Genomic DNA, 27,493 nt, shown 5'->3' on the forward strand with positions numbered 1-27,493 from the left:
GGTATATACAGATGTATACTGTGCTGTGCTGGAGGCACACACAACTTCCAATAACTCCTGCAGATGGCAAGTGGGCTCAAATAGAGAACAGCTATGTAGGTGGATATAGCGGTATGTACTGGGTACAGAGCACGCAGACAGCACGCACTATCTCCTAACACTACTGACTACAAGCTCTATTATAAAAGATAGATCACTAGCTATATAGGTGAGGTGAATATAGCGGTGTATACTGCGGTCATAAGACGATGGCGGCCTTATATAGTGTGGGGCGTGCACTACACCGCCTGAGCTATGATTGGCCACAGGCATCCTGCCTGTGGCCAATCATGACTCTCCTCGCTGCTGGCGCTGCGATTGGCCAAGCATGCGGGGTCACAGTGCATGCTTGGCCAATCATGAGCCAGCAATGCACTGCGCCACACGAATTTGACGCGAACGGACCAAAATGTTCGGACTTCGCCGAACGGACGAACAGCCAATGTTCGAGTCGAACGTACGTTCGACTCGAACACGAAGCTCATCCCTAGTAGCTGGCTACATTTGCAGGTTTGTTGGTTGGTTTGGCTCCCATACCCCGACTGCACTAGACTCCTCCAATCCTAGCATATAATAGGCACTAACTCCATCCATTGCATACTACAGGAAGGCTTTGTCTAAAAGGGGACTCAACACAAAATTACATAATTCTCTTTTACCACGCCACTTTAGGAGAGCCACGTAGTAGCAGACTAGCTACCTGCATCTACTTATAAGTGCATCTGATGGTCTGAGAACTTGTAGATTTTGTAGCTTGAAGGACAATCCCACAGTGAGAGGACCTGATTTATTTATTTTTTTGAGACAGAACCTACATGGACCCATGTTGAGGAGGATTCCAGCAGGTCCCAGCCCTGGAGCAGTCAGTGATTGGGCAGAAATTACCTTGTCTTTTATTCTTGGAGAAATATCTACGTATCTATGACCAGCCTTAAAGGCAGAAAGTATTAATAATTAATGAGTAATGGATTGCTGCGCAGGTCACTTTGACAGAAGATACTTTTCTTCATCTCTTATTCCTCCGTGTGAGTAAGTCAGCTAGGTTAGATGCTTTTAACAGATCCCATTCCCACAGCAACGCATTTCAGTGGCTCTCTGACCTGGATATTTCCTTGAGATAACACTGATCTAATCAGAATACAGAGTTCATCCTTGCGCACAGTGTTCCATGCAATTCCTGAGGTCCCTTTCATTCTCAAAGGGACAATACAGTGCTATAGGCAGCAGAGACAGACATGAGCACCAGAGAGACAGACATGAGCACCAGAGAGACAGACATGAGCACCAGAGAGACAGACAGAAGAACCAGAGAGACAGACATGAGCACCAGAGAGACAGACATGAGCACCAGAGAGACAGACATGAGCACCAGAGAGACAGACATGAGCACCAGAGAGACAGACATGAGCACCAGAGAGACAGACAGAAGAACCAGAGAGACAGACATGAGCACCAGAGAGACAGACATGAGCACCAGAGAGACAGACATGAGCACCAGAGAGACATACAGAAGAACCAGAGAGACAGACATGAGCACCAGAGAGACATACAGAAGAACCAGAGAGACAGACATGAGCACCAGAGAGACAGACATGAGCACCAGAGAGACAGACATGAGCACCAGAGAGACAGACATGAGCACCAGAGAGACATACAGAAGAACCAGAGAGACAGACATGAGCACCAGAGAGACAGACATGAGCACCAGAGAGACAGACATGAGCACCAGAGAGACAGACAGAAGAACCAGAGAGACAGACATGAGCACCAGAGAGACAGACATGAGCACCAGAGAGACAGACATGAGCACCAGAGAGATAGACATGAGCACCAGAGAGACAGACAGAAGAACCAGAGACTGGCAGAAACATCAGAGAGGCATACAGGAGCACTGGAGACAGACAGGTACTAGAGAGACACAGACAGAAGCACCAAGGAGAGGGACAGGAGTATCAGAGACAGACATGAGCATCGGATACAAGCAGATACTAGAGAAACAGACAGGTGAGACGGACAGGCGAACCAGGGACAGACCGGTACTAGAGAGACAAACAGGAGCATCAGAGAGACAGACAGGTATTAAAAAGACAGATAGATAGATAGGCAGGAGCACCAGAGAGACAGACATGAGCACCAGAGAGACAAACAGGAGCACCAGAGACAGACTGGTACTAGAGAGACAAACAGGAGAACCAGAGACAGACTAGTACTAGAGAGACAGACAGGAGCACCGGAGACAGACTGGTACTAGAGAGACAAACAGGAGAACCAGAGACAGACAGGAGCACCGGAGACAGACTAGTACTAGAGAGACAAGCAGAAGCACCAGAGACAGACTAGTACTAGAGAGACAAACAGAAGCACCAGAGACAGACTAGTACTGAGAGACAAACAGAAGCACCAGAGACAGACTAGTACTAGAGAGACAAGCAGAAGCACCAGAGACAGACTAGTACTAGAGAGACAAACAGAAGCACCAGAGACAGACTAGTACTGAGAGACAAACAGAAGCACCAGAGACAGACTAGTACTAGAGAGACAAACAGAAGCACCAGAGACAGACTAGTACTAGAGAGACAAACAGAAGCACCAGAGACAGACTAGTACTGAGAGACAAACAGAAGCACCAGAGACAGACTAGTACTAGAGAGACAAACAGGAGAACAAGAGACAGACTAGTACTAGAGAGACAAACAGGAGAACAAGAGACAGACTGGTACTAGAGAGACAAACAGGAGAACAAGAGACAGACTGGTACTAGAGAGACAAACAGAGAATCCAGTTGTGAAAGATAATTCTCTGGATTTCTATTGTGAGAAACTTCCTATTTCTGCAGTTCCAAAAAAGTACCTGAACTTCCTTCCTAACCCTCTACCCTTCATTTAAGACACTGTGTTATTTTTTAAATAAATATCCCAAAAAGAGGATCCAGTGACAGTTTCTGCAGTTCTTTGGGCCATCTATCATGGGAAACCCCTAGACGCATACGAGGTTAAGAAGGTAATGGTAAGCCCAATAAAACCAGCAGCTCCTTCAAGGGGTCAGTGCTACATAGGCATTGTCCATGACTTGGACGTTGTCCGTGACTCCCGGTATCTTCAGCGCCATCCTAGTGCTCATAGGTTGGTCGCCATGCCCTCAGCTCTATGCACTACACTCCAACTTCTGCTTCCATTAAAGCTGTGGCTACAGTTTAAAAAAAAATACAAAGAAAAAAAAAACACCTGCAAGGCAATTGTATAATGTGCTAGTGTGCATCACATACTAGCACATTATAAAATATTTACCTTAGAATGAAGCCCTCCAGCAGTGCGCTGTCACCACTGACAGGGCTTCCATTGACACCTGCTCTTTCTTCCGTATTTGTGGGCTCCGGCTGTATGAGTGGCTGGAGCTGCGATGTTAAACTCCTGCACATGTGCGTGGGAGCCCTCCGGTGTTAGGTCGATATGGGACGCTCTGTAGATATGGGACGCTCTGTAGGTATGGGACGCTCTGTAGGTATGGGACGCTCTGTAAGTATGGGATGCTCTGTAGGTATGGGACGCTCTGTAGGTATGGGACGCTCTGTAGGTATGGGACGCTCTGTAGGTATGGGACGCTCTGTAGGTATGGGACGCTCTGTAAGTGTGGGATGCTCTGTAGGTATGGGACGCTCTGTAGGTATGGGACGCTCTGTAGGTATGGGACGCTCTGTAGGTATGGGACGCTCTGTAAGTATGGGATGCTCTGTAGGTATGGGACGCTCTGTAGGTAATAGGATGCTCTGTAGATATGGGGCGCTCTGTAGGTATGGGACGCTCTGTAGGTATGGGACGCTCTGTAGGTATGGGACGCTCTGTAAGTGTGGGATGCTCTGTAGGTATGGGACGCTCTGTAGGTATGGGACACTCTGCAAGTATGGGATGCTCTGTAGATATGGGGCGCTCTTTAGGTATGGGATGCTCTGTAAGTATGGGACGCTCTGTAGGTATGGGACGCTCTGTAAGTGTGGGATGCTCTGTAGGTATGGGACGCTCTGTAGGTATGGGACACTCTGCAAGTATGGGATGCTCTGTAGATATGGGGCGCTCTTTAGGTATGGGATGCTCTGTAAGTATGGGACGCTCTGTAGGTATGGGATGCTCTGTAGGTATGGGACGCTCTGTAGGTATGGGACACTCTGCAAGTATGGGATGCTCTGTAGATATGGGGCGCTCTTTAGGTATGGGATGCTCTGTAAGTATGGGACGCTCTGTAGGTATGGGACGCTCTGTAGGTATGGGACGCTCTGTAAGTGTGGGATGCTCTGTAGGTATGGGACGCTCTGTAGGTATGGGACGCTCTGTAAGTGTGGGATGCTCTGTAGGTATGGGACGCTCTGTAGGTATGGGACACTCTGCAAGTATGGGATGCTCTGTAGATATGGGGCGCTCTTTAGGTATGGGATGCTCTGTAAGTATGGGACGCTCTGTAGGTATGGGATGCTCTGTAGGTATGGGATGCTCTGTAAGTATGGGACGCTCTGTAAGTATGGGACACTCTGTAAGTATGGGACGCTCTGTAGGTATGGGACGCTCTATGTAAGTATAGGACGCTCTGTAGGTATGGGACGCTCTGTAAGTATGGGATGCTCTGTAGATATGGGACGTTCTGTAGGTATGGGACGCTCTGTAAGTATGGGATGCTCTGTAGGTATGGGACACTCTGTAGGTAATAGGATGCTCTGTAGATATGGGAGATATGGGGCGCTCTGTATGTATGGGACGCTCTGTAGGTATGGGATGCTCTGTAGGTATGGGACGCTCTGTAAGTGTGGGATGCTCTGTAGGTATGGGACGCTCTGTAGGTATGGGACACTCTGCAAGTATGGGATGCTCTGTAGATATGGGGCGCTCTTTAGGTATGGGATGCTCTGTAAGTATGGGACGCTCTGTAAGTATGGGACGCTCTGTAGGTATGGGATGCTCTGTAGGTATGGGATGCTCTGTAAGTATGGGACGCTCTGTAGGTATGGGACGCTCTATGTAAGTATGGGAAGCTCTGTAGGTATGGGACGCTCTATGTAAGTATGGGAAGCTCTGTAGGTATGGGACGCTCTATGTAAGTATGGGACGCTCTGTAGGTATGGGACGCTCTATGTAAGTATGGGATGCTCTGTAGATATGGGACGTTCTGTAGGTATGGGACGCTCTGTAAGTATGGGATGCTCTGTAGGTATGGGACACTCTGTAGGTAATAGGATGCTCTGTAGATATGGGAGATATGGGGCGCTCTGTATGTATGGGACGCTCTGTAGGTATGGGACGCTCTGTAGGTATGGGACGCTCTGTAGGTAATAGGATGCTCTGTAGATATGGGAGATATGGGGCGCTCTGTATGTATGGGATGCTCTGTAGGTATGGGACGCTCTGTAGGTATGGGACACTCTGCAAGTATGGGATGCTCTGTAGATATGGGGCGCTCTTTAGGTATGGGATGCTCTGTAAGTATGGGACGCTCTGTAAATATGGGACGCTCTGTAGGTATGGGATGCTCTGTAGGTATGGGATGCTCTGTAAGTATGGGACGCTCTGTAGGTATGGGACGCTCTATGTAAGTATGGGAAGCTCTGTAGGTATGGGACGCTCTATGTAAGTATGGGACGCTCTGTAGGTATGGGACGCTCTATGTAAGTATGGGACGCTCTGTAGGTATGGGACGCTCTATGTAAGTATGGGACGCTCTGTAGGTATGGGACGCTCTATGTAAGTATGGGACGCTCTGTAGGTATGGGACGCTCTATGTAAGTATGGGACGCTCTGTAGGTATGGGACGCTCTATGTAAGTATGGGAAGCTCTGTAGGTATGGGACGCTCTATGTAAGTATGGGACGCTCTGTAGGTATGGGACGCTCTGTAAGTATGGGAAGCTCTGTAGGTATGGGACGCTCTGTAAGTATGGGGCGCTCTGTAGGTATGGGATGCTCTGTAAGTATGGGATGCTCTGTAGGTATGGGATGCTCTGTAGGTATGGGATGCTCTGTAAGTATGGGACGCTCTGTAAGTATGGGACACTCTGTAAGTATGGGAAGCTCTGTAGGTATGGGACGCTCTATGTAAGTATGGGACGCTCTGTAGGTATGGGACGCTCTGTAAGTATGTGAAGCTCTGTAGGTATGGGATGCTCTGTAAGTATGGGGCGCTCTGTAGGTATGGGATGCTCTGTAAGTATGGGACGCTCTGTAGGTATGGGATGCTCTGTAGGTATGGGATGCTCTGTAGGTATGGGACGCACTGTAAGTATGGGATGCTCTGTAGGTATGGGATGCTCTGTAAGTATGGGGCGCTCTGTAGGTATGGGACGCTCTGTAGGTATGGGACGCTCTGTAGGTATGGGATGCTCTGTAGGTATGGGATGCTCTGTAGGTATGGGACGCACTGTAAGTATGGGATGCTCTGTAGGTATGGGATGCTCTGTAGGTATGGGACGCACTGTAAGTATGGGATGCTCTGTAGGTATGGGATGCTCTGTAAGTATGGGGCGCTCTGTAGGTATGGGACGCTCTGTAGGTATGGGACGCTCTGTAGGTATGGGATGCTCTGTAGGTATGGGACGCTCTGTAGGTATGGGACGCACTGTAAGTATGGGATGCTCTGTAGGTATGGGACGCTCTGTAGGTATGGGATGCTCTGTAGGTATGGGATGCTCTGTAGGTATGGGATGCTCTGTAAGTATGGGGCGCTCTGTAGGTATGGGACGCTCTGTAGGTATGGGACGCTCTGTAGGTATGGGATGCTCTGTAGGTATGGGATGCTCTGTAGGTATGGGACGCACTGTAAGTATGGGATGCTCTGTAGGTATGGGACGCTCTGAAAGTCTGGTATGGGACGCTCTGTAGATATGGGACGCTCTGTAAGTATGGTCCGCAAAATCACATACCCATATGTCATCGGCAGGCTCGCGGGCACGTGTGCGCCCACCGCGGGAGCCCGCGATCGTGACATGGAGAGGCAGAATGGGGAGATGCCTATGTACACAAGGCATTTCCCTGTTCTGCCTAGCAACATGACAGGGATCTACTGCTCCCAGTGATCGGGAGCAGTGACCTCTGTCATGTTCTAGTGAGCCTACAGTTAGAACATGCTGAAGAAACACACTTAACCCCTTGATCGCCCCTAGTGTTTAACTCCTTCCCTGCCAGTGACATTTACACAGTAATCAGTGCATTTTTATAACACTGATCGCTGTATAAATGCAAATGGTCCCAAAATAGTGTCAAAAGTGTCCGATCTGTCCGCTGCAATTACTAATTAAAAAAAAAATTAATAATAAAAATGTCATAAATCTATCCCCTATTTTTTAGACGCGATAACTTTTGTGCAAAAAACAATCAATATATGCTTATTGCACTTATTTACCAAACATATGTAGAAGAATACGTATTGGCCTAATCTGAGGAAGAAATTAGTTTTTTTATATATTTTTTGGGGATATTTATTATATCAAAATGTAAAAAATATATATTTTTTTCAAAATGTACGCTCTTTTTTTGTTTTTAGCGCAAAAAATAAAAACCACAGAGGTGATCAAATACCACCAAAAGAAAGCTCTATTTGTGAGAACAAAAGGACGTCAATTTTGTTTTGGAGCCACATGGCACGACCGCGCAATTGTCAGTTAAAGCGACGCAATGGCGAACAGCAAAAAAGGGCCTGGTCGGGAAGGGGGTAAATCCTTCCGGAGCTGAAGTGGTTAAATGCCGCTCGTAGCTGCACATGCAATATTGAGAGCCTCACGCACACTTTGTGAGCGCCCCATACCTACAGAGCGTCACTTACTGACATAACCCCGGAACCGAGCTCTGAAGGAGCTAATTAGGAGATATTTTACCTAGAGGTAGGTCATATTATAGGTAAATATCACAAGATGTGTGACCCAGCCTTATGGGAAGGCAGGGAAACTATAGAAGGAATATGGAGGAGGCTGAGAGCAACAGAAGGGACTTTTCTGAGGTAAGTACACATCATCTTTCTGTAAACCAGAGATTGGTGTGACTTTACAATTTGGAAATGAAAGCTGGAAGCTTATGGTTGTCAGTGTTAGGAAATGCTCCGGTGTGGTGTGTTTATTTTCTATCACTAGTACAGTCACCCCGCACATGACTGGAGGTGACTGGAGGTGAGGAGGATTAGTCAGGGAGGATGACAGCTCTGTTCGCGTCACTTCCACACCAGCTGATGGATTGGCCTGAGAAGATACCCCCAGCTGATTGGCTGCCTCGATCACCTCAGCCCCCTCCTCATTGCACGCTCACACGTCTCCTCCAGCATGGGTGCATGCGCACACGGTCACTCTCTGCTCTAGGTTGCCTGTCAGATAGGGACCTCGCGGGAACGCGCTCCATAGCTCCTCCCCCCAGATGCAGCTGATGCGTCCTGATGTCTGTGCCGATGGTATGTGTCCCCGGAGGAGGGAGGTGTGACACCGGTCTAGGGGGTTATCCCAGGAGGCTGATCCCCTGACTGCTCTCTATACTGCCCTGTGTACCCCATCCACACACGTGAGTATCAGTCTTCTCCTTGGGGCACAGCATCCATGGATGAGGGGGGGAGGGGAGGTACCCTGGGAGGACATCACAATCAGTCTGCTGACCAGTGTGCAAATGTAAAACAAACCGCTGTGCAAGGGAATGATCGATGTCCTAGGGACAAACCACTTTCCTAGGGACTGACCACTGTGCCAGGGAATGATCGCTGTCTTAGGGACAAACCACTTTCCTAGGGACTGACCACTGTGCCAGGGACTGATCGCTGTTCTAGGGACAAACCACTTTCCTAGGGACTGACCACTGTGCCAGGGAATGATCGCTGTCTTAGGGACAAACCACTTTCCTAGGGACTGACCACTGTGCCAGGGAATGATCGATGTCCTAGGGACAAACCACTTTCCTAGGGACTGACCACTGTGCCAGGGAATGATCGCTGTCTTAGGGACAAACCACTTTCCTAGGGACTGACCACTGTGCCAGGGAATGATCGATGTCCTAGGGACAAACCACTTTCCTAGGGACTGACCACTGTGCCAGGGAATGATCGCTGTCCTAGGGACAAACCACTTTCCTAGGGACTGATCGATGTCCTAGGGACTGACCACTGTCCTAGGGACTGATCCCTGTGCAAATAGACAAACCACTTGTGCCAGGGAGTGATCGCTGTCCTAGGGACTGACCACTGTGCCAGAGAATGTTTGCTGTCCTAGGGACTGACCACTGTGCCAGGGACTGACCGCTGTCCTAGGGACTGATCGCTGTGCAAATAGAAAAACCACTGTCCTAGGGACTGACCGCTGTGCTTGGGAATGATTGCTGTCCTAGGAACTGACCACTGTGCCAGGGAATGATCGCTGTCCTAGGAACTGACCACTGTGCCAGGGAATGATCGCTGTCCTAGGGACTGACCACTGTGCCAGGGAATGATCGCTGTCCTAGAGACTGACCACTGTGCCAGGGAATGATCGCTGTCCTAGGGACTGACCACTGTGCCAGGGAATGATCGCTGTCCTAGGGACTGACCACTGGGCCAGGGAATGATCGCTGTCCTAGGGACTGACCACTGTGCCAGGGAATGATCGCTGTCCTAGGGACTGACCACTGTGCCAGGGAATGATCGCTGTCCTAGGGACTGACCACTGTGCCAGGGAATGATCGCTGTCCTAGGGACTGACCACTGTGCCAGGGAATGATCGCTGTCCTAGGGACTGACCACTGTGCCAGGGAATGATCGTTGTCCTAGGGACTGACCACTGTGCCAGGGAATGATCGCTGTCCTAGGGACTTGCCACTGTGCCAGGGACTGACCGCTGTCCTAGGGACAAACCACTTTCCTAGAGACTGATCGATGTCCTAGGGACAAACCACTTTCCTAGGGACTGATCGATGTCCTAGGGACAAACCACTTTCCTAGGGACTGATCGATGTCCTAGGGACAAACCACTTTCCTAGGGACTGATCGATGTCCTAGGGACTGGCCACTGTGCCAGGGACTGACCGCTGTCCTAGGGACTGATCGTTGTGCAAATAGACAAACCACTTGTGCCAGGGACTGACCACTGTGCCAGGGAATGATCGCTGTGCCAGAGAATGTTTGCTGTCCTAGGGACTGACCACTGTGCCAGGGACTGACCACTGTCCTAGGGACTGATCGCTGTGCAAATAGACAAACCGCTGTCCTAGGGACTGACCACTGTGCCAGGGAATGATTGCTGTCCTAGGGACTGATCGCTGTCCTAGGGACTGACCACTGTAGCAGAGAATGATCGCTGTCCTAGGGACTGACCGCTGTCCTAGGGACTGACCGCTGTCCTAGGTACTGATCGCTGTGCAAATACACAAACCGCTGTGCTAGGGACTGACCGCTGTCCTAGGGACTGACCACTGTGCCAGGGAATGATCGCTGTCCTAGGGACTGACCACTGTGCCAGGGACTGACCGATGTCCTAGGGACTGACCACTACGCCAGGGAATGATTGCTGTCCTAGGGACTGACCGCTGTGCCAGGGACTGACCGCTGTCCTAGGGACTGATCGCTGTGCAAATAGACAAACCACTGTCCTAGGGACTGACCTCTGTCCTAGGGACTTACCACTGTGCCAGGGAATGATCGTTGTCCTAGGGCCTGACCACTGTGCCAGGGAATGATCGCTGTCCTAGGGACTGACCGCTGTGCAAATAGACAAACCACTGTGCCAGGGACTGATCGCTGTGCCAGGGACTGATCGCTGTGCAAATGTAAAACAAACCGCTGTGCCAGGGACTGATCGCTGTGCAAATGTAAAACAAACCACTGTGCCAGGGACTGATCGCTGTGCCAGGGACTGATTGCTGTGCAAATGGACAAACCACTGTGCCAGGGACTGATCTCTGTGCCAGGGACTGATCGCTGTGCAAATGGACAAACCACTGTGCCAGGGACTGATCTCTGTGAAAGTGGACTGATCTCTGTGCCAGGGACGGATCGCTGTGCAAATGGACAAACTACTGTCCTAGGGACTATTCTCTGTCCTAGAGACTGACCGCTGTGCAAATAGACAAACCACTGTCCTAGGGACTGACCTCTGTCCTAGGGACTTACCACTGTGCCAGGGAATGATCGTTGTCCTAGGGCCTGACCACTGTGCCAGGGAATGATCGCTGTCCTAGGGACTGACTGCTGTGCAAATAGACAAACCACTGTGCCAGGGACTGATCGCTGTGCCAGGGACTGATCGCTGTGCAAATGTAAAACAAACCACTGTGCCAGGGACTGATCGCTGTGCAAATGTAAAACAAACCACTGTGCCAGGGACTGATCACTGTGCCAGGGACTGATTGCTGTGCAAATGGACAAACCACTGTGCCAGGGACTGATCTCTGTGCCAGGGACTGATCTCTGTGCCAGGGACTGATCGCTGTGCAAATGGACAAACCACTGTGCCAGGGACTGATCTCTGTGAAAGTGGACTGATCTCTGTGCCAGGGACGGATCGCTGTGCAAATGGACAAACTACTGTCCTAGGGACTGTTCTCTGTCCTAGAGACTGACCGCTGTGCTAGAGACTGACCGCTGTGCTAGGGCTTACCGCTAGGGAATTTGCTTAGGCGTGTTCGCATGGAACACGTGCAGTGAGACATTGCCCGATGTGCGGCTGCAGAGATCGGGCAATGTCTCACTGCCTGTGATTAGCGCAGCGCTGCACCGACTTCCTGGCGGGCTCTACACGTGTTCCATGCGAACGCACCTGAGCTCATCCCTACTGACCGCTGTGCCAGGGACTGATTGCTGTGCAAATGTAAAACAAACCACTGTGCCATGGACTGATTTCTGTGCAAATGTAAAACAAACCACTGTGCCAGGGACTGATCGCTGTGCCAAGAACTGATCGCTGTGCAAATGGACAAACCCCTGTGCCGGGGACTGATCACTGTGCAAATAGACAAACCACTGTCCCAGGGACTGATCGCTGTGCCAGGGACTGATCGCTGTGCAAATGTAAAACAAACCACTGTGCCAGGGACTGATTGCTGTGCAAATGGAGAAACCACTGTGCCAGGGACTGATCTCTGTGCCAGGCACTGATCGCTGTGCAAATGGACAAACCACTGTGCCAGGGACTGATCTCTGTGCAAGTGGACTGATCTCTGTGCCAGGGACTGATCGCTGTGCAAATGGACAAACTACTGTCCTAGAGACTGACCGCTGTGCTAGAGACTGACCGCTGTGCTAGAGACTGACCGCTGTGCTAGAGACTGACCGCTGTGCTAGGGCTGACCGCTAGGGATGAGCTCAGGTGTGTTCGAATGGAACACTTGCAGAGCACGCCAGGAAGTCGGCGCAGCGCTGCGCTGCGCTAATCACAGGCAGTGAGACATTGCCCGATCGCTGTGCCGTGAACTGATTGCTGTGCAAATGGACAAACCACTGTGCCGGGGACTGATCGCTGTGCAAATGGACAAACCACTGTGCTAGGGACTGATCGCTGACTACTGTGCTAGGGACTGATCACTGTGCCAGGGATTGATCTCTGTGCAAATGGACTAATCGCTGTTCCTAAGGACTGACTGCTGTGCAAATGGACTGACCACTGTGCCAAGCACCAATTGCTGTGCCAGGGACAAATTGCTTTCCTAGGGACTGGTCGCTGTGCAAATGGACTGATTGCTGTGCCAGGGACTGATTGCTGTGCCAAGGACTGGTCGCTGTACTAAGGACTGATTGCTGTCCTAGAGACTGGTCACTGTGCCAGGGACAGATTGCTGTACTTGAGGACCGATTGCCATGCTAGGGACCGATCATAGTTCTAATGAGAGCTGCTGCTTACTGTGCTGAGGACAGACACATGTTGTAGTGCCAGCTGCTGATCACTGTCCTCCTGAGCACACATCTGCTGCTGACATTGAGTGTAATGAGCAGAGCTCTCTAGGACCCAGCTGTCTCTTCCTGGAGGAGGTGAAGGAGGAGGCTGATCTTGTGTCTTATTTTCCTTTAAACTGAGCCTGCCTTCCCCAGTCTGGCGTGTGATTGGAGGTGTGCAGGGATAGTGGCACAGCGATTGGAGGTGTGCAGGGATAGTGGCACAGCGATTGGAGGTGGGGGGGACACCTGGTACACTGGAGACTGTAGACCTCTATTGATCTCCTTCCATACAGACATGGATGGCTGAGTGTTCTCTGACCCTGGGGAAGTCACTGCTAACTGATCACTCCATTGCTGCACGCTGGTGACACGGCTCCGTGTATGAACAGGTATGTACACTATGGCCACAACGCTTCCCTTTTTTATGGCTTTGGATTGAGTAGGAAAGGGTTAAAGTATAATTAAAGGCAAAAGATTTTATTATTTTTTTCCCCCATTTTGGATAGAGTATCCATTACAACCCTTGTCAGATTTTTAAAAAAATTTTTTTGTCCCCTGTGTCCTCTGTGTCCCCTAGTCCTATAGTCGAAACAAGGGAATCCCTAGTTTGGAAGATTTCTCTATTGTTTTGCTGACAATCCAGAATTTGGGATATACTTTCAGTAATCATGGTAAACAGGACACATGGGGAGGATGAATGTACCTAACGGGGGCACAGACAGCAATAAAACTTGACGGGCTCTAACCCCTCTCCACTGTATCCAAAACTAAAAAAAAAAAAAAAAAAAAAATCTTTGCCTCTAGCTATTATTTATCTGGAACATAGGAAAGAAATAAAGAAGCTGTATGCTCAGAAAGTGATTACATCCGCTGTCATTGGAAACCTCTGTAGGGTTGTGCCTAGAGATCCTGTATAAAAGGGATATGCAATTAGCTTACCTCCAGCTTTTGCAAAACTACAAGTCCCATCATGCATCTGCATCAGGGTGTCATGCTTGTGGCTGTCAGAGTCTTGCTATGCATCATGGGACTTGTAGTTCTGCAACAGCTGGAGGTCCGCTAATTGCATATCCCTGCTGTATAATGTCAGACGATCAGAGTGGCCCCCAGCCTGGGTTCTCGGATCACTCTTCTCGGGTGGGATTTTGGTTGTGGCCACACTCCAGTCACGTTGGTAGCAGTCTGATGACTCAATAGTACATTTTCTCTTAGGTCCCAAAAGCAGAAGCTTCCATCTGTGCTTAAAGCTGAAATTCTCTCTTGCAGTGGGGTTCCCAGCCTTGCAACACTCTAATGCTGCGTACACATGATCGCAAATTTGAATAGTGCGGCAAAAACCCCACTAAGGGTGCCGCTCAAAAAGGGGCATATGCTTCTTTAGGGCCACAAATGCACATAGAGTCAGCCCATTGAAGTGAGTGGGGTGCCCTATGCGGAAAAGCAAGTAAAGCGCGATTTTGAAATCACAAATCCTAAGGTCCTTGTCTCACATACATACTAGGGCTGATTTAGACAGGAGCCAATTGACCTACCTGCTTGTGTTTTTTTTTTTTTTTTTGATGTGATAGAAGAAACCTACACAACCTACACTCTAAGCACAGAAAGAACATACAAACTCCATGTAGATAGTGTCCTGACCTGCATAAAGTATGTTTTTTTTTTTTTGGGGATTCATACTTGCCTAGGTGGATGCAGCATCAGTCCCCCAACTCCTCTTCATTGAGAACCGAGCAATCGAACGCCACCGATCGCTCTGTTCTCACAGCTCTGCGAGCAGAGAGCTCTCTGCTCTACCCCCTTTTCACTTACTGGATACTTTATAGCTTGAAGCTCGAAAACGTTCAACAAGTAAAAAGCCCTTGTTCATATCTGAGCGTCTTTTTGCTTGTAGCACACTGTCTGTCACTCAGAAAAGTACATGCGCTACTTTTCAGGCAGAATTGAGCATTTTTGTCACCATAGGCCTTCAATGGAAACGCCTGAAAAGCACAACATAACATACAAGTTATAGTCTGCTAGTATGCATTACATACTAGCACATTATGTAAAACTTACCTTAAAACTAAGCCCTCCAGCGATGCACTGACGGGGCTTCCATCTTCACCCAATCTTCCTTCCGGGTTTGCGCCTTTTGGCCGTCTGATTGGCTGCTCCGCGATTATATCACTCCTGTGTGCGGGAGCTGCTATTCACAGCACATATTCAGAGCACATGGTGACGCGCTGGTGACGTCACTGGCTCATTCACAAGGAAATATTTCCTAAACGGCACAGGTTTAGGAAATATTTACTGTACCTATAGGTAAGCCTCATTATAGGCTTAGTTATAGGTAAATGTCAACCATGGGCGTTTACTTCCACTTTAACCCTTCTGGGGCGGAGGAGCCCTGCTGCACAAGAAACCATCTGTTTTCCTTGGAGTTCAGCTTTCATACAGTCCCTTTTACTATATGTGCTGGCATGATTACAAGTACATCCTCACCGGACAGATTTTTTTTTTTATGTCGCTCTATAAAAGAAATCCCCGTAATTCTCCCGTCAGAGCTTTTCCTGCTAACGCGTTTCAGGTACAATAGTGCCAGAGATCATTGGGTGTGAAGAATTTATTTATTTTCTATGGTATGTGACATGGAAATTTAGGCAACTCCTATCCTCGTATTGATTAGTGGTTCCAAATTAATAATAACTACTGCAGTAGGGAAGAGACACAAAAGCTACACTCCTCATCTTTCCAAATAACGATTTTGCTTTATTATGATGCCATTGAAGGTTTTTATACACATGATTACGTAGTTATCACATTAATATTACAATTGTTCTTTTATGGTAACAAGGGGCGTAACATAGGCAGGCTAATTCTAAGCAGGACTCGAAAGAATGCAAACATGTACTGAAAACATTATTAGTGCCGTGTACAATACATATAAAATAGAATACAATTATATACAGAACTTACAAATTTCCTTTACAGTATGCATTTCTTCTTATTGTATAATTTGCTCCAGCCAGGTTACCGTATACTACTGAGTAGTGCAGACCTGTATATGGGTAGTAAGTTGTAGGATATACACGGAGGGTGATTCTGCAGTGTGGTCATGCATCCTATTCAGTTATACGGAGCAAGGACTACATGGGATGGTCACACCGGGGTCGGTTAGTGGTGCGTTCAGCATATGAAATTCCCTACAGGCTTGTTTACACATGCCCTCTGAAGAGCGATCTAACTAGGCCTAACTAATCTTAAAAAAAGCTCTCACCCCCCTCCTAACCTCTATACTGGCTAACCTGTGTAAGAAAGATGTATATTCTTTTGGAGCTGCTCTAGTCTGGTGTAAGTGAGCGAGAGAGCGCTGGACACCGGCTAGTAAAGACAGGGAGTGGTGACATCACCCATAGGCTCCTATGGCCCAGCCATTGTAAGCACTCTCTGCTCTCCTCCTCTCCCCTGCAGCAGCACTGGCCATGAAAAGGCCAGAGATCACACTAGCCCACACACTACACTGATCCATTTTGGCGTGCAGGTTGATGTCTTTTCTGTATAGGAAGTGCCCTGTGTTTTACATCTCAAAGCACTATGTACCCCTTTTTTTCCTTTAAACTCATGCACATTGTGTTATGGAGTCTGATGGAGACCTCAGGTGAGCTCCAGCACGGTGCCGATAAATACAGACATGCTGCTTTTTTTTCCCCCGCACCTCATCACTACATTGTTAACAGAACACATAAACAACAGTTTTCTATGTGCCCTTCCTGAGACCTGCATTGATCAGATCCCTCCCCTGTCACCATTTTTCTCTTGGTGTCAGGAAAACTTGTCAGACTTGATTCATGCTGCTAGCAGAGAAATGAAGCAGCAGACAGAAATGACACTTCAGCCAGCCATACATGGTGTAAATTTCTCTCCTGCAACCACCCCCGCCGGTAGAAGGCAGTGGTTATTGCTAGTGGGTATAGCAGCCACTAGCACTAATCGCAAGAAAATCCAGCAGGCTGGTTATATTGATCGATAAACTTGGTACATTCAACCTGTCCATTAATGGTACAAATATCGTCCGGTTCCTGCCCAATCAGCCGAGATTCGACCCGCGTATTCTTCATGCTATATAAACTATAGAGGGAAATGCTTTGTTCATATTTCATGTCTGAGGTTTACAACCAAGTAAATGGAAGTGAAGCCCTAACTTTACCAAGCTGCATGCTTTGTCATGGCCAGCGACTTAAATTATTAAAGCAAGAGACAGCCTAGCAACAAGCATTTCCAGGACTGGACCTGTTCTCTTTGCACAGGATAGTATAGACCGATTAGGCCATGCTCTCACCATGTCATTGTGTTGTGTCTGTGCACAAAAAACATGCAGTTGTTTTGTATGGCGAGCACGTTTTCACATTCATTAGTGTCTCAGGAAATTCAAAAAGACATCTCTTGACCAGAATTTGCTAGTCGATCAGTTTGTCACATCAGAGATGAACTAGATAAGGTACAATGCAGTCACTGTATGAGAGCCCATTAGCATCGTCCCCTTAGAAAAAGCAAACAACATTTTCAGTGCGGTGCATTACAATTTTTAGCTTTACTTCCATTTTTTTTCTCCGCCTCATTCACACTATACATTAGAGCTGCACGATTCTGGATAAAACGAGAATCACTAAAAAATTAACTAACTTTAGTGTTTAGTTTTTTTTTTTTTTTTTTTTTTTTTAATTCATTGAAATGTATTTTTTTCCAAACAAATTGCATTTAAAAGACCGCTGCGCAAATACATAAAGACATAAAATATTGCAACAACCACCATTTTCTTCTCTAGGGTCTCTGCTAAAAAAAAATGTATATAATGTTTGGGGGTTGTAAGTAATTTTCTAGCAAAAAAATACTGATTTTATACAAGTGTCAGAAAAAGGCTGACATTTTTTATTTTTTTTTCTGACCTGCAAGGGAAAAGGCATAATGAGCTAGTATGCACCGCATATTAGCTCATTATGAAATACTTACCTTAGAACGAGGCCCCGATATCTCCGACCCACACCAAGGGAGCTGACATGTTGCCTTGGCGTGTCTTCCGGGTATCGCAGGCTTCGTCTCTGCGAGTGGCTGGAGCTGGATATCGTCACTCCGGCGCATTTGCGCGGGAGATTTCTTTCCGGCAAAGTCCGGCATCTACAAGGCTATCAGCCAAAAATCCCTGGTGTGCATGTGCCGCTGCAGTCAGCGGCGCATCGTGAGGGGAATATCTCCTAAACCATACAAGTTTAGGAGATATTTTTTTTACCTACAGGTAAGTCTTATTATAGGCTTACCTGTAGGTAAAAGTAAAAAAAAAAAAAAAAAACAGTATACAACCGCTTTAAGCCCCATACACCATATAATATAAGGTCAAACCTTAGGAGTTTCAATTTGTATGCAATCAGGCAGGCCCTTGTACTACATGGTTTTGGTAAATCTGAAGACAAAAATCAGCAGAAAATCTGATAGTGTGTATGGGGCTTTAGTTTTTAAGTGGTTAAACTGACCTCATTTACAGACCAAAGTTCATCCCTTTGATCTAAAAGAACCAAATGATACAATGTTTCTTTTTATCTATCTTTCAGCACAGAGCAATGTTGTGATAAAACTTTTCAGGTGTTCTATCAGATTAGCGAACCCGTCAGATAATGTAACAGAAGGGACGTTCCGTCAGCTGCGCATGCGTTCCATCGCTACCAGGTTTGCTAATGTGACAACACCTGCAGTCAGAAGAAGGCAGCGGACATCTTACTACACCCACCTACGTCTTAAATTTCAATGTAATTTTAGCAATAAAGTGAGCGTATATAAATATAGTATATTTACATCTGTGATGCTGTTTGGATGTTTAATTTTGAAAGGCTAAAGGTTTATCACTGAGCAGTGCGGGGTGTACCAACATGGCCTCCGCCATCTTCCTACTGCTGGCGTTTTTGCTTCTTTCAAAATTTAACATCCAAATAGCATCACAGATGTCAATATACTATATTTGTTTATATATTCTCACTTTATTGCTAAAATGAGCAAACCTGGTAGTGGTGGAAGGAATGCGCAGCTGACGGAATGTCAGCTCCGTTACCTAATCTGATGGATTTGCTATTCTGACAGAACACCGTCTTCTTCTTCTTTTTTTGGCAGCTCTGAGCAGAGAATGGATCTGCACCTGTTACATAGAATCATGGAAATGCGGGATTAAGATCGGGGTTTATCAAGATTGTGATTTATATATATTATTTTTTTTTTTTACGATTAATCTTGCAGCTGTACTATATGTGCTTAAAAACTGATAGGAAAAACATGCAGATATTATCCGCATGGAATATTTTGGGCTTGTTCACAGCATGTGTAGAGATATGCGATTTTGTAATGTACGTCTCTGCAAGATCGCAAAGAAAATGATTGATTGTTTTCTGTATGCCCTGTTCAAACCATAATGTTGGCGTCATGCAGGTTGTGTTTTTTTTTTTTTTTTTTGTGTGCAGAATATGCAACATAAAGAATCTGCAAGAAAATGGAATTGCTTTCTATGTGCCCCGTTCACACCACACTGTTGGTGTCAAATGAGTTTTTCTTATGCGCAGAAAAACGCATGCATGTTGCATATTCCTGCGTAGAAAAAAAAATCTGCACGATTTCACTCCCACATGCCAGTTCCGATTTCGGCCGCAATTTCAGAGACATTTGTGTCCTGTTTTCTGCACAGATGTTGATGTAAATCGCAGCCTGAAATCGCAAAAAGTTGTACTTTTTGAAATTGCTGTGGCGATGCACTAATTAGGATGGTGCCATAAACCGAAATCGCCGCCAATTTTGACATGCAATTTGAAATATCAAATCGCATGTCAAAATGCTCCAGTGTGAACCAGGGCCCCAACTAATACTTTGTTAAAGCACCCTTCGATTTTATTACAGCACTGAGCACTCAGTCTTTTTGGGTATGAGTTATCAGCATGGCACATCTTGACTTGGCAATATTTGCCCACTCTTCTTTGCAAAAACACTCCAAATCTGTCAGATTGCGAGGGCATCTCCTGTGCACAGCCCTCTTCAGATCACCCCACAGATTCAGGTCTGGGCTCTGGCTGGGCCATTCCAGAACTTTAATCTTCTTCTGGTGAAGCCTTTCCTTTGTTGATCTGGATGTATGCTTTGGGTCATTGTCATGCTTAAAGGTGACGTTCCTCTTCATGTTCAGCTTTCTAGCAGAAACCTGAAAGTTTTGTGCCAATATTGATTGGTATTTGGAACTGTTCATTATTCCCTCTACCTTGACTAAGGCCCCTGTTCCAGCTAAAGAAAAACAGTCCCGGACCATGATACTGCCACCACCATGCTTCACAGTGGGTATGGTGTTCTTTTGGTGATGTGCAGTGGTGTTTTTGCACCAGACATATCTTTTGGAATTATGGTCAAAAAGTTCACCCTTGGTTTCATCAGTGTAACACATTTTCCCACATGCTTTTGGGAGACTAAGGCTGGGTTCACACTGCTGCGATGCGGGAACGCTGCAAATCCACTGCGGGTTCCCGCATTGCATGCCTCCCGGCGGCAGTTCACACTGCCCTATGCGAACTGCTGGGAGTGTCAGTGAAATGTTAATGACACCCCCAGATCAGTTCGCATATTGCAGTGCGATCTGCAAACTCGGATCGCATGGTGTGAACATCCATGCGATCCGATTCTGCTGTGGACCAAAAAAAGGGTCCTGTGCGAGTTTGGGCCGGATGCGATGTGAATTCAGCCATACTATCTGTATGGCTGAGATCGCATCGCACAGAGATCGGATGTGATTTGCACTGCATTGCGGTGCGAATCACATCCGATCTCGTACACTGCAGCAGTGTGAACCCAGCCTTAAGATGTGTTTTTGTAAAATTTAGCCGGGCTTGGATGCTTTTCCGTCTTCCACTCTACACTATAGCCCAGACATATGAAGAACATGTCAAGATTGTTGTCACATGTACCACACAGCCAGTACTTTCCAGATATTCCTGCAGCTCCTTTAATGTTGCTGTAGGCCTCTTGGCAGCCTCCCTGATTAGTTTTATTCTCGTCTTTTCATCAACTGTGGAGGGAAGTCCAGTTCTGGGTAATGTCACTGTTGTGCCATATTTACTCCACTTGATGATGATGTCTTCACTGCGTTCCATGGTATATCGAATGTCTTGGAAATTCTATTGTACACTTCTCCTGACTGATACCTTTTAACAATGAGATCCCTCTGATGCTTTGGAAGCTCTCTGCGGACCACAGCTTTTGCTGTAGGATGCGACTAAGGAAAGGTCAGGAAAGACCTACCAGAACAGCTGAACTTTATCTGGGGTCAATCAAAGGCACTTTAAATGATGGCAGGTGTATACTGACTCCTATTTAAAATGAGTTTGTATGTGATTGCTTAATTCTGAACACAGCTACATCCCCAGTTATAAGAGGGTGTACACACTTATGCAACCACGTTATTTACTAAAGATTTGTACAGTTTATAGGTCACATTTAAAGGTGGAAAAAGTTCTGAAATTATTTATCTTTGTCTCTCTTTTTTTTTTTTTTTACATCACAGAAACCTGAAATTTTAACAGGGGTGTGTAGACTGTTTGTTTATATCCACCGTAAAATCATATTCTTCATTGTACAATGCTATCCCTGAGGTCTCCTGGACATGGTGTAACCACAGAGAATAGGTACCGGAAACTCCACCATTGTCTCCGCCCCCTACCCACCTCTGAGCACTGTCTCTTGGTTCCGCCTCTGAGCACTGTCTCTTGGTTCCACCCCCTACTACCCACCTCTGAGCACTGTCTCTTGGTTCCACCCCCTACTACCCACCTCTGAGCACTGTCTCTTGGTTCCACCCCCTACTACCCACCTCTGAGCACTGTCTCTTGGTTCTACCCACCTCTGAGCACTGTCTCTTGGTTCCACCCCCTACTACCCACCTCTGAGCACTGTCTCTTTGTTCTACCCACCTCTGAGCACTGTCTCTTGGTTCCACCTCCTACTACCCACCTCTGAGCACTGTCTCTTGGTTCTACCTCTGAGCACTGTCTCTTGGTTCTACCTCTGAGCACTGTCTCTTGGTTCTACCTCTGAGCACTGTCTCTTGGTTCTACCTCTGAGCACTGTCTCTTGGTTCCACCTCTGAGCACTGTCTCTTGGTCCCACCCCCTACTACCCACCTCTGAGCACTGTCTCTTGGTTCTACCTCTGAGCACTGTCTCTTGGTTCTACCTCTGAGCACTGTCTCTTGGTTCTACCTCTGAGCACTGTCTCTTGGTTCCACCTCTGAGCACTGTCTCTTGGTCCCACCCCCTACTACCCACCTCTGAGCACTGTTTCTTGGTTCCACCTCTGAGCACTGTCTCTTGGTTCCACCCCCTACTACCCACCTCTGAGCACTGTCTCTTGGTTCTACCTCTGAGCACTGTCTCTTGGTTCCACCCCCTACTACCCACCTCTGAGCACTGTCTCTTGGTTCTACCTCTGAGCACTGTCTCTTGGTTCTACCTCTGAGCACTGTCTCTTGGTTCTACCTCTGAGCACTGTCTCTTGGTTCCACCCCCTACTACCCACCTCTGAGCACTGTCTCTTGGTTCCACCTCCTACTACCCACCTCTGAGCACTGTCTCTTGGTTCCACCTCCTACTACCCACCTCTGAGCACTGTCTCTTGGTTCCACCTCTGAGCACCGTCTCTTGGTCCCACCTCACGGAGTTGTGGTGCTAAATAATTTGTATGGAATTTGTTACTAATAACAAGAAAATAAGTAAAATAGATCCCCTGCAGTAAGCAGTAATTAACCCCACCCCAGCAACACTAGATCCCACAAAACAATAGATCCCCCAGCAACAATGGACTCCACTCCAGCAACACTAGATCCCCTGCAGCAACAATAGACCCCACAATACAACGGACTCCACCCCAGCAACACTAGATCCCCTGCAGCAACAATAGACCCCACAAAACAACAGACTCCACCCCAGCAACACTAGATCCCCTCTTAGAGCGGTGATTCTTTGTATTTATAACACTAGATCCCCTGCAGCAACCATAGATTCCACTCCAGCAACAATGGAGCACCCACAACAAAATACCACACCCAACACAACAACATAAGATCCACCCCAGCAACATTTGACCCCCCCCCCCCCCCCCCCCCAGAAGCAACAACATATCTCCCAGTAGTCAGCATCAATATACCCTCCAGCAGCAAGCAACAGTAGACCTCTCCCTGAACAGTAGATCCCTACCAGCAACATAGGACCCCTCCAGCAACAATAGACCCTCACACAAAAACAGATCCCCCACCAGTGACAATATATTCCCCAGCAGCCAGCATCAATAGACCCTCCAACACACCCCACACTCCACATACATTCAGTGCTGGAGGTGCCACAACTGTGTTCTCACTGAAAAAAAGCCTTGCACATATCTTACCAAGTTAGTGAATATGGACTCCTGTATTCCACATACAGAACAGTTGTCTCTGTAGACAGACACTGTGTGCGGAAAAACCACTGCAAGGCTCATGGGTTGAGGTAGGAAATTGTGCAAAATGTAGCTGTGTTACTGCATCTGATGTAGGAAATTACTAAACCTTATTTATTCACAAAAAAAAGTGACATGAACATTAAAGCTCCAGGCAGATATAAAAGACATAAATGTATGCAGTTCTGTGTTATTAATACAGAATAAAATGCTTTTCTTTCTAATACAAGCAGTGTCAGGCCCTGATGTGATTTGTATTTGGCCTCTTGCAGTTCGTGTACAGCAGGGCTGAGTGGTAGCTGAAAAAGCAGCACAAAGACCCAATCAGTTTCTGTGCTGGCCAGGAACATGCTCATAGGAGGAGAGAGCAATGTGACAGAGATGAGCTCCCCGCTGTGCTGTTTCTCCTTTCACTGTCCAGTCACAGGCTGGAGGCAGGCCCAGGCTGACCTGGACTCAGAGGAAGTGAATTGAATAATATTGGCTGTCATTTAACCCAGAAGTCTGAGGACATTTTATGGCAGACGGGAAGTACGCCAGAGGACAGCTTCAGCTTTAAGGTGAATATTGCAGTCAAAGCTGATTTATTTGATCTGATAATTGGTGATTCATTTTTTTTATTTTATTTATGGGCTGGAGTTCTGCTTTAGACTTTTGATGAGTGTACAGGATCTAGTGTTCCTGCAAAGTATCATGTTCTAGCGTCTAACTACATATATGAATATTTCATTAGGCTCACTTAGAGAGGTGTCACACTTCTACTGTTAGGCAATTAGAGGTGCGGTAAGCTGGACAATTAGGAGATCAGATACTCATGCCAACGAAGGATTAGTCTGTGTACAATGTAGGGATGGGCAGTGTTAGCTGCTTGCATTTCCCAGTGCTTCCTGCAACTCCTTTATTTTTATTTTTTTTCCCCTTTAGGTCTCATTTCTCACATCACTTCTATGTTAGCTTATGGGGGAGATTGAGTGAACCCGGAGCACACACAATCTGGTGCTGTGCATAGTAACTAATCAGCTTCTAACTTCACTGCCGGCACGCTCCCGACCCGGTCCTGTGCTCTGTGACCGTGGCCGCGGGACCAGCGGACCCGATCGCCGCTGGTGTCCCGCGAACGGGTCACAGAGCTGAAGAAAGAGGAGAGGTCTGTGTAAACAAACCTCTCCCTGTGCTTCCCTGTGTGGCTGTCCCCGATCTCTGTTCCCTTTTATAGGAAAGGACGATCAGTGACGTCACATGCCATGCCACGCCCCCCTACAATAAAAAAACACATCACGTCATACATAACACCTACACTGCCCCCTAGTGGTTAACTCCTTCACTGCCAGTGTCATTTACACAGCAATCAGTGCATTTAAATCAGGGCTCGACAAAACCCGGGCGCCAGGTCGCATTGGCGACTAGAAATAGCGACCTCGCGCCTGGGGCAGCACAGCTGGGGGTATCCTGTCTCTGTGGACCCCCCCAGCGTGATCGCGTCGGGCCGTTCCGCCGGCGGCCGAAAATTTAGGCCGCGGCTTTGAGGCCTTCTGCGGTCCTATGATTCCTTATGGAATCTGGCGCCCTCTTGTGGTCGCCGTTGGTATGACAAACCAGCAATGCTAATAATGAAGCTTCCTCTGCCTGTTTTATATTACCTGCCTCTTCTTCCCTTTATTTAGAACCCCCTAAACATTATATATATTTTTTATTCTAACACCCTAGAGAATAAAATGGTGGTTGTTGCAATACTGTCTGTCACACCGTATTTGTGCAGCGGACTTACAAGCGCACTTTTGTTGGGAAAAATAATTTAGTTAATAAAAAAAATAAGACAACAATAAAGTTAGCCCAATTATTTTTTATATTGTGAAAGATAATGTTACGCCGAGTAAATTGATACCCAACATGTCACGCTTCAAAATTGCACCCGCTCATGGAATGGCGACAAACTTTTACCCTTTAAAATCTCCATAGGCGACATTTAAAAAAATTCTACTGGTTGCACGTTTTTGAGTTACAGAGGAGGTCCAGGGCTAGAATTATTGCTCTCGCTCTACCGATCACGGCGCTACCTCCTATGTGTGGTTCGAACACCGATTTTATATGCGGGCAGGACAGGGCGCGTTTAAAAATTATTATTTTTTCTGCTTATTTTAACTTTTTTTTTTTTCCACTGTTCTTTTAAAAAAAATCTGGGGTCAGAGAGACCTCGGATCTCATATTTACACTAAAATGCAATTGAAAAAAAAATTGTCATTTGAAAAAAATTAATAAAATGTCCCTCTAAGAGCTATGGGCAATGACTTGGAGATGGGGGGGGGGGGGGCGCGGCGACGGCGCTGCTATCTTCCCCTCACTCGTCTCCATGTCAGGCCAGGGACAGGTCCGGATCGCCGTCACGGACCTGGCTCCTAACTTTTTAAGCTGGCTCCTAGATTCCAAGCAAATTTGTCAACCCCTGATTTAAATAGCAAATTGCGATTTTTTATTTTAATTTTTTTTACCAAAAATATGTAGAAGAATACGTATCGGCCTAAACTGAGGAAAAAAATGTTTTTTTTATATATTTTTTGGGGATATTTATTATAGCAAAAAGTAAAAAAATATTGCATTTTTTTCAAAATTGTCGCTCTATTTTTGTTTATAGCGCAAAAAATAAAAAAAACCGCAGAGGTGATCAAATACCACCAAAAGAAAGCTCTATTTGTGGGGAAAAAAAGGACGCCAATTTTGGTTGGGGAGCCACATTGCACGACTGCGCAATTGTCAGTTAAAGCAACGCAGTGCCGAATCGCAAAAAGGGGCCTGGTCCTTTGGCTGCAAATTGGTCCGGGGCTTAAGTGGTTAAAGTGTTGATCAACACAGTTCCCTGCATTCACTATATCTGGTTTCCTACAGTACACATAACATGGAAATGCAATTGTTTTAGTAAATATAAACTGCTAAATACCTTTTCTCATCAGCAGTTAGAGCAGTCTTGTGACTTCTATCAGTGTCCAACAGAGCACTGGTTAAAGCTTGTAAGAGGAGTTTTCATTCTCCCCTGACTGTCCTATGAGGCTGCAGGACCCCTGACCCTCTGTCTGGACAGTGCTGATTGGCCCTGTGCTGATCACATGCACTCTCCCAATTTGAAAAAAACACTAGTAATACACACCAAGCAGAGTGATTTCAAAGGCTCTGTCTTATCAGGAGATGGATTGGGGACAGTGGAAAAAGGGGAGGATCAGAGAAGACAGGATCAAACAGCCTTTTTACAAAATGTAGAGGATTAAACCCCTTAGCTTTCACAGTGAGTATAATATAACCAGCGTACTTTACTGTATATACAGATTGATTTTACTGGTGTGGGTTTAGTAACACTTTAAAGGGTCAGTTCACAAGACCTTACAGGTTTGCAATGTTCCTAGTTCCTTGTAGGACACCTATATAATAGGCACACAGTGTGTGTATCTTGTGCTCTGCGAGCCCTCCCTGCTTATCTTTGCTGAGTATACAGAACCTGTATAGCAGGCTCTTTTCTATTCATTATTTATTGTCAGGAATATATGAGCCTGCTACATCTAACAATGCTTTGGCGCTAAAACTGGCTACACATTACCTTCAACTATGTAGTGTAAGGGCCTGCCTCATTGCATACAATTTGAGTGTCTAGGTTTGACCTCCTATTACAGTGCCTTGAAAAAGTATTCATACCCCTTCACATTTTCCACATTTTTGTCATGTTACAACCAAAAACGTAAATGTATTTTTTGGAGATTTTATGCGATTGACAAAGTGGCACGTAATTGTGAAGTGGAAGGAAATTGATCAATGATTTTCAAAATTGTTGACAAATACATGTGTGAAAAGTATGGTGTGCATTTGTATTTAGCCCCCTTTACTCTGATCCAACTGACTATAATGTAGTGGAAACAATTGCATTCAGAAGTCAATAGTAATTATAGTCCACCTGTGTGTAACTTCATTTTTAGTATAAATACAGCTTTTCTGTAAAGCCCTCAGAGGTTTGTTAGAGAACCTTAGGGAACAAACAGCATCATGAAGACCAAGGAACACACCAGACAAGTCAGGGCTAAAGTTATGGAGAAGTTCAATGCAGGGTTAGGTTATAAAAAAAATCCCACGCTTTG

General features: G+C 46.7%; 1 protein-coding gene across 6 annotated transcripts in view; it reads left to right on the plus strand.

Moving 5' to 3' along the window:
• LPIN1 (lipin 1) overlaps positions 1 to 27,493 on the plus strand; it is a 270,004-nt gene that overhangs the window by 112,338 nt on the left and 130,173 nt on the right. The window contains exon 1 of one of the 6 annotated variants that reach the window (XM_077488805.1): positions 8,396 to 8,560. The exons of 4 other annotated variants lie outside the window; for them this stretch is intronic. The gene's annotated coding sequence lies outside the window, so the exon portion shown is untranslated. Of the gene's footprint in view, positions 1 to 8,395; positions 8,561 to 13,032; positions 13,280 to 27,493 lie in introns of those variants that run through there. One more of the 6 variants, XM_077488804.1, reaches the window with a different exon arrangement.

Source organism: Lithobates pipiens, unplaced genomic scaffold, assembly GCF_037356315.1.
Source record: "Lithobates pipiens isolate NorthernLeopardFrog02 unplaced genomic scaffold, aLitPip1_a1.2 Scaffold_18, whole genome shotgun sequence".
Classification (NCBI taxonomy): Eukaryota; Metazoa; Chordata; class Amphibia; order Anura; family Ranidae; genus Lithobates; species Lithobates pipiens.